Consider the following 9,291-nt stretch of genomic DNA (forward strand, 5'->3'; position numbering starts at 1 on the left):
CGAAGAACAGAGAAACAATAGTTCCTTAAAGACAGCAGAATGGGACCTGCTTAGTTGTTGGGACGAGATTAGTAAAATTGTGAACGAGTATTTTTTAACTGTCTTTGCCCAGGAAAGCATGCAGGATTTGCCGAATAGTGAGAAGATATTTAGAATAGAAGAGAATGAGAAGCTGACAGATATTACTATAACTAAAGAGATAGTGGAACAGGAGATAGATAAGCTGAAAAGTTCAAGTCACCAGGACCAGATGAAATATATTCCAGAGTATTTAAGGAATGGAAAAAGGTTATAAGTAATCTGTTAGTTTCTGTCCTTAGGAAATCACTTTAGTCATGTGAGGTATAGGTAATGTGGGGGCAGATAATGGTGATAGTTATGGCATCTTATATCAGGACTTTAGTAAAGCATTTGACAAGGTATCCAATCAGAGGCTACTGAGAAAGGTTAGGGCGCACGAGAGAGATGAGGTATTTAGATTGGATAAGGTCATGGTTAAGCGGCAGGCGACAGAGTGTTGTAATAAACGGCTCTAAATCCGAGTGGGGTCAGGTAATTAGTGGGGTGACAAAGGAATTATTAGTATTAGGGCCGATGTTGTTTATTATATATGTCAATGACTTGGATAGTGGAATTAGTAGTGTTGTTAGTAAATTTGCGGATGACACGAGAGTATGTAGATTAATTAGGTCAGAATCGCATACCATCGCCTTGCAGGCAGATTTGGATAGGATCAACGAATGGACAGACAGATGGCAAATGCTGTTTAATATCAACAAATTGAAAGCACTTAGCGTAAGTAGAAGAAACCCACACATTAGTTACACAATGAACAACCAAGTTCTGGTAGGTTCAGGGTAAGAAAAAGATTTGAGATTTAAAGTTAGCTCTGAACTCCGTCTAAGAAAGCAATGCAAAGAGGCCAGAAACAAAGCAAATAGTGTATTATGATTCATTTTCAGGAGTGCTAAAAGGAGAACTCCCGAAGTAATATTAAAGTTACATTTGGCGCTGGTCAGAATTCATATAGACTACGCTGTCCAATTCTGGTCACCACATCACAGGAAGGATAAAGGTCTATTAGAATCAGTACAAAGGAGAATGACTAAAAGGATACAGGGGGATGAGGAGTATTCCTTACGAAGCGAGATTCAAGCTGTTAAATTTACATTCTTTAGAGAGACGTAGGTTAAGAGTGGACCTGATAGAAGTCACCAAGTGGTATATGGGTTATAACAAGAGGAACATAAGGAAAATTCTTAGAATCTGTAACCATGATAGTACAAGAAAAATGGGATCAAGCCTGAAAACTTGATGTTCAGAAAGGAGACAAGAAGGAATTGGTTCTCAAATAAAGTAGTAGATGATTGTAACGGACGTAGTAATCAAACTGTTAGTGCTGAGGCATTTGGGAACTGTAAGAGAAAATTACACATTTATGGATGGGTATGATAGGTGGAAATAGGTAGGCATATTTCATACAAGTACTGCCATGTGTAGGACTGATGCCTTCTTGCAGATTTCCTTATTTCTTATTACCAAATGCGTGTATTTTCAGTGTTTTTCAGCTATTACGTGAAAAAAAATTGCCAAAATGCATGCAAAGCACCCTAAATGAATAAAAAAAGGGACATTACGAAAAACGTGCATTATGAGTGTTTTTCGGATTCTTAGATACCAAAACGCTGAAACTCATGAATAAAACTCTTAATTGAGAAACAGAATAAACTTTCCAAATGCGTGTATTTTGAGTGTTTTTCACATTCATGGTTACCAAAACCCAAAATTTCAAGTAAAACTAGCTTTATGTGAAAAAAAATGACATTTCCAGAAAAGTGTCTAAGAGTTTTTGAACGTGTTAGGCAATAAAGCACTAAAAGGCAGGTCAATCACATTACATGGGAATAAAACCAACTTTTACCAAGAACTTGCCTTTAAGTGTTTTTGACCTCCTTACATACCAAAACGCTAAAACGCATGCAAAACACCCTTTATGGAGAACAGAATAACATTACAAAAAACATGTATTTTAAGTATTTTTGATCATGTTGCCTATAAAAACGCTTATATACATGCAAAGAACCCTATGTTTGGGAATCGAAAGGACATTACAAGAAACGTGTATTATGAGTGTTATTAAGTTCCTTAAGTACCAAAAAGCTAAAACCCACAAATAACAACACTCTTTATAGAGAAACAAAAAAAAATTAGTTTTCTTTTTTTTTTTTGTTAGTCTTCTTCATAGGTACCGAGATGCCAAAATTCTAGCAAAATTCAGGGAAATTATGTGAAAAAAAGAACATTATCAAAAAAGTTATTTTAGCTTTTTTCGGACTGTTATGTAAAATACCCTAAATTGCATGCAAAGCCACTTATATGGGGAAATTAAACGACTTTACCAGAAACCTGTCGTTTGAGTGTTTTTCAGCATGTTAGGCATCAAAACAATAAATAATATGGAAGTCACTCTATATGGGAATCGAAAACAACATTACTAAAAACTTGTTTTTTCAGTGTTTTACGTAGAAAAAAATTAAAACGGATGCAAACAAACCAATATCAAGAAATAGAATAACATTACCAAAAAGGTATATTTGGAGTGTTTTTGAGCCTGTTACCTATAAAAAACGCGAAAATGGATGCAAAGCACTCTATATTGGGAAACAAAAGGACATTACGAGAAACGTGTATAATTAGAGTTTTATAGTTTCAAAAGAACCACAAGTCAAAAGTTTCTTAGATACCAAAATGCTGAAACTCATGAATAACACTCTTGATTGAGACACAGATCAACCTTACCAAATGCGTGTATTTTGAGTGTTTTTCACATTCTTAGTTACCGAAACCCGAAATTGCATGCGAAACTAGGAATATGTGGAGAAAAAATTATATTACCAGAGAAGTGTCTTTTGAGTGTTTTTGAGTGTGTTAGGCAATAAATTACTAAAAAGAAGAACAACCACATTACATGTTAATAAAAACCAACTTTTACCAAGAACTTGCCGTTAAATGTTTTTGAGCTCCTTACATACCAAACGTTAAAACGAATGCAAAACACCCTCTATGGAAAAACACAATAACATTACCAAAAACATGTATTTTGAGTGTTTTTGATCATGTTACCTATAAAAACGCTTAAATACATGCAAAGAACCCTATGTTTGGGAAACGAAAGGATATTACGAGAAACGTGTATAATGAGTGTTTTTAAGTTACTTAAGTACCAAAAAGCTAAAACCCATATATAACACTCTTTATAGAGAAAAAAAAATAAATAAATAGCTTTTTTTTTTTTGTTCATCTTCATAGGTACCGAGATGCCAAAATTCTGGCAAAATTCAGGGTAATTATCTGAAAAAAGAACATTATCAAAAACGTTAATTTTAGCTTTTTTTTCAGACTATTGTGTACCAAAGCCACATGCATGCAAAAGCCACCTATATGTGGAAATTAAACGACGTTACCGGAAACCTGTCTTTTGACTGCACCAAAATGATAAATAATATGGAATATGGGAATCCAAAACAAAATTACTGAAAACGTGTCTTTCCAGTGTTTTACGTAGAAAAATGCTAAAACGGATGGAAACCAACCAATATGAAGAAATAAAAAAAAACATTACCAAAAAGGTATATTTTTAGTGTTTTTGAGCTTGTTACCTACAAAAAACGCGAAAATGCATGCAATCCACTCTATATTTGGAAACAAAAGGAGATTACGAGAAACATGTATAATGAGTATTCTATGGTTTCACAAGAACCACAAGGCAAAAAACGCAAAAACTCGTGTATGTGGAGAAGTTTCTTAGATACCAAAATGCTGAAACTCATGAATAACACTCTGAATTCAAAAACAGAACAACCTTACCAAATGGGTGTATTCTGAGTGTTTTTCACATTCTTAGTTACCAGAACCCCAAATTGTATGCGAAACTAGCTTTATGTGGAAAAAAAAAATGACATTACCAGAAAATTGTCTTTTGAGTGTTTTTGAACTAAAAAGAACTAAAAAGCACGGTAATCACATTACATGGGAATAAAACCAACTTTTACCAAGAATTTGCCTTTAAGTGTTTTTGGGCTGAAACGCAAGCAAAACACCTTTTATGGAGAAACAGAATAACATTACCAAAAACACATATTTCTAGTGCCTTTCATCATGTTGCCTATAAAAACGCTTAAATACATGCAAAGAACCCTATGTTTGGGAAACGAAAAGACATTACGAGAAAGGTGTATTATAAGTGTTTTTAAGTTACTTAAGTACCAAAGATCTAAATCCCACAAATAACACTCTTTATAAAGAAACAAAAAAAAATAAATAAATAAATAAAACAAAATAAATAAATAAATAAAATAAATAAAAAAATAGCATTTTTTTTTTTTTTTTGCTATTCATCTTCATAGGTAATGAGATGCCGTCAAAATTCTGTTAAAATTCTGGAAAATTAGGTGGACAAAAGAACATTATCGAAAAAGTTAATTTTAGTTTTTTTTTTTCTGACTGTTATGTACCCTAAACCCTAAAGCGCATGCATGGAAAAAAAAGACATTACGAGAAACGTGTATAAAGAGTGTTTTATAGTTTCAGAAGAAACACAAGGCAAAAAACACATAAACTCGTGTATATGAAGAAGTTTCTTAGATACCAAAATGCTGAAACTCCTGAATAACACTTTTAATTAAAAAACAGGATAACCTTACTAAATGCGTGTATTTTGAGTGTTTTTCACATTCTTAGTTACCAAAACCCCAAAATGCATGCGAAACTAGTTTTATGTGGGAAGAAAAATGACATTACCAGAAAAGTGTCTTTTGAGTGTTTTTGAGCGTGTTAGGCAATAGAGCACTAAAAGGAGGGTAATCATATTGCATGGGAATAAAACCAACTTTTACCAAGAACGTGTATTATGAGTGTTTTTAAGTTCCATAAGTACCAAAAAGCTAAAACCTTTTTATAAAGAAAAAAAAAGTAAAAAAATAGGATTTTATTTTTTGCGGGGGTATTCTTCTTCATAGGTACCGAGATGCCAAAATTCAGGCAAAATTCAGGGAAATTATGTGAAAAAAGAACATTATCAAAAAAGTTAATTTTAGCTTTTTTTTTCGGACTGTTATGTACCAAACCTTAAAGTGCATGGAAAGCCAACTATATGGGAAAATTAAACGACTTTACTAGAAACCTGTGTTTTGAGTGTTTTTCAGCATGTTAGTCACCAAAACAATAAATAATATGGAAGTCATTCTATATGAGAATCCAAAACAAATTTACTGAAAACGCGTCTTCTCCGTGTTTTACGTAGAAAAAAGCTAAAACGGATCCAAACCAACCAATATGTAGAAATAGAAAAAGATTACCAAAAAAGTATATTTTGAATGTTTTTGAGCTTTTTACTTACAAAAAACGCGAAAATGGATGCCTTTTAGCGGTTTGTTACCTAAGAAGTACAAAAAAATACCTTTCTCGTAATATCTTTTTTTCCATTTAACCAAATAGGGTACTTGAAATGTATTTTGACGTTTTTCACGTAACAGCCTCAAACACAATAAAAAAAACTTGTTTTTGGTAATGTTATTCTGTTTCTCCATCAAGGGTGTTTTGCATGCGTTTTAGCGTTCTGATACCTAAGTTGCTCAAAAATACTGAGAAGAGACATTATTGTTGATGTTTTGTTTTCCATTACAGTGTGATTTCCATGCTTTTCATCGTTTTGGAGCTAGAACACTGATAAACACTCAAAAGACACCTTTCTAGAAAACTAGTTTCCTTTCGCATGCTTTGCATGTGTACTTAACAATGAGAAATACACTTCAATTACAAGTTTTTGGTAATGTTATTATGTTTCTCGATGACGATTTTTTTTTTTTTTTTGCATGCGGCTTAGGTTTTTGGTATGTAATAAGCTCAAAAAACAACTAAAAGATACGTTTTCGTTAGTGTTGTTTTGTTGTTCAAATCAAGTGATTTCCAAGCTTTATATCGATTTAGTGTCTAAACACTCCAAAGTCACGTTTCTGGAAACATCGTTTTATTTCCTCATAAAGGTTACTTTGCATGCATTTTTGCGTTTTCTACGTAACAAGCTCATAAACATATAAAATACTTTATTTGGCAATTTTATTCTGTTTCTCCATAAAAAGTGTTTTGAAAACGTATTAGCGTTTTGGTACGTAAAAAGCTCAAAAAGATTGAAGACATGTTTTTGATAATGTTTTTTATTCCCATATGGTGATCTTTCCATGTTTTTTAGCATTCTGGTACATAGCAGATTCATAAACATTCAAAAGACACGTTTCACTAAATTTAGTTTCGTTTGTTAGTTAGTTGGCTTCCATACATTTTGGCGTTTTTGGCACCTAACAATATAAAAAAAAAAACTCAAAATACATGTTTTTGGTAATGTTATTATGTTTATCCATACAGAGTGCTATTCATGCATTTTCACATTTTGCTACCTAAGAAGCTCAAATTTACTCATAATACACGTTTCTCGTAATGTCTTTTTCTTCCTTCATATAGAATACTTTGCATACATTATGGCGTTTTTCTTCCTAACAAGCTCAAAAACTCTCAAATTATTTCTTTTGGGTGATATTATTCTGTTTTTCAATAAAGGGTGTTTTTCATGCATTTTACCTTCTTGGTACGTAAGAAGCTGAAAAAAAAAGACTACTCAAAAACTATTTTACCAAAAGGCAAAGTAGTTTTTTTTTTTTCCATGTATATGTGTATATGAACTTTTTAATCACAAAACAGTAAAAAACATGAAAACTTCCCTATACTGGAAAAGCAAAAAACAACATTCCCCATAAAACGTATTTTTGGGGGTATTTTTCAGCTACTAACGTACAAAAACGCTGAAATGCTTGGAAAATACCCTTCATGGAAAAAACAAATAACCTTACCAGAAACTAGTATTTCATTTTATTTCTTAAGCTTGTCACGTACAAAAGTGCCAAAATGCATGCAAAGTGCACTATATATGGACACGAAAGTACATTACGAGAAACGTGCAGTATGAGTGTTTTCAACTTATTAGGTACCAAAACGCTAAAGCGAGTGAATAGCACTCTATATAGAGAAACAAAAACGCTAAAATGCATGCAAAGCATCATATATGAGGGAAAATACGACACTTCTAGAAACGTGTTTTTTCAGTGTTTGTAAGCGTATTAGGTACCAAAACGCTAAAAAGCAAGGAAAGAACCATACATGGGAAAACAAAAAATTACAAAAAAGTCTTTTCATTCTTTTCAGCTACTTACATGCTAAAACACAAAGGCGCATGCAAAACATCTTTTATGGAGAAACAAGAAAACGTGTATTTTTAATTTTTTTAAGCTAATTACGTAAAAAAATTCAAAATTCATGTAAAGTTCCCAATATGGGGAAACGAAAAGACATTAAGAGAAACGTATAATATAAGTGTTTTACACCTTATTAGGTTGAAAAATACGAAAATGCATGAATACCATTCTATATAGAGTAACAGAGCAACATTACTAAAAACGTGTATTTTGTTTGTATTCACAATGTTATGTACCAAAACGTCGAAATTCATGCAAAGTGCAATCTATGGGAGAAAGGAAACGAAATTTCCAGAAACGTGAATTTTGAGTGTTTATGAGCGTGTTAGGCACCAAAACTCTAAAAAAATAAAAATAGAAAACATCCTATATATGAATACAAAACAAAATTACCAAAAAAAATAGTATTTTTTTTTAGTTTTTTTTTGAGCTACTTCTATATGAAAACGCTTGAACAGACGCAAAACACACTTTATGGAGAAACAAAATAACAATACAAAAAAATATATATTTTCAATGTTCTGAGTTAAGTAGAATAACGGCAAAATGTATGCAAAGTTCCCTATGCCGGGAAACGAAGACATTTCGATAAACATATATTATGAGAACTTTTCAGATTTTTAGGCACCAAACACAAAGCCACCTTAATAGTATTCTATATGGAGAAACAAAATAACACGAATGAAAATATATATTTTGAGTGGTTTTCATATTATTAGGTACCAAAACGCAAAAATACATGCAAAGACCTCTAAAAGACGACACAAAAGGACATTACAAGAAACCTATCTTTTGAGAGTGTTTCTACGTGTTAGGCACCAAAACACTAAGAAGTATGAAAAGAGCACTATGTTGGAAGGGAAAAAGAAATAACCAACAAATTGACTTTTCACGTGTTTGGAAGTTTTTAAATTTATAATGTACCACAACGATAAAACATGCAAAAGACCCTTCCTGCAGGAACATAAAACATTACCAAAAACGAGCATTTTCAGCGATTATTGAGCTTGTTATGTACAAAAGCATCAAAATCCATATAAAGTACCCTATTATAAGAAAACGAAAAGACATTAAGAAAAAACAGTATTATGAGTTTTTTTTTTTTTTAGCTTATTAGGTACCAAAACAATAAAACGTATAATTTGCATTATGTATGGAGAAAACGTGTATTTTAAGTGTATTTAGTGTTCGTAGGTATCAAAACGCCAAAATGCATGCAAAGCACCCGGTATGGGGAAAATAAACGACATTTCCAGAAACATGTCTTTTGAGAGTTTATAAGTGTGTTAGGCACTAAAAGCTCTTAAAAAGCATGGAAAGTACCGTAAATGGGAAAACATTGTTTCGAGCTACTTACGTACCAAACCACTACAACGGTTGCAAAACACACTTTATGGAGAAACTCAACAGCTTTACCAAAAACATGCATTTTGAGAAATTTTGCGCCTGTTACGTACAAAAACGATAAAATACATGCAAATAATCCTAAAAGGGAAAAAAAAAACATTAAAAGAAACGTATATTTTGAGTGGTATTGAGCTTCATAGGTACCAGAACACTAAAACGTATGAATAATACTCTATATGGAGAAACAGAACAAGATTAACCAAAACTTGTGTTTTAAGGCTTTTTTTTTCACGTTATTAGGTACCGCAACGCGAAAATGCATGCAAAGCATACTATATGGGGAAAGGAAACATTTCCAGAAACATGTCTTTTCAGTGTTTATGAGCGTGTTAGGTACCAAGAAGCTAAAAACCAAGGAAAGCCCCCTATAGGAGAAAACAAAAGATTACAAAAACTTTTCATTTCAGTGCTTATGAGCTACTTACATACAAAAACACTTAAACGCATCCAAAACGCTTTTTTTTGGGGGGGGGGGAAAAACTGAATAACATTACCAAAAAAAGTGTATTTTCAATGTTTTGAGCTTCTTAGCCCCCCCCAAAAAAAAGTAACCAATGGCATTATGAAAAGCTTATAT

The sequence above is a fragment of the Scylla paramamosain genome, chromosome 17, assembly GCF_035594125.1.
Source record: "Scylla paramamosain isolate STU-SP2022 chromosome 17, ASM3559412v1, whole genome shotgun sequence".
Lineage (NCBI taxonomy): Eukaryota > Metazoa > Arthropoda > Malacostraca > Decapoda > Portunidae > Scylla > Scylla paramamosain.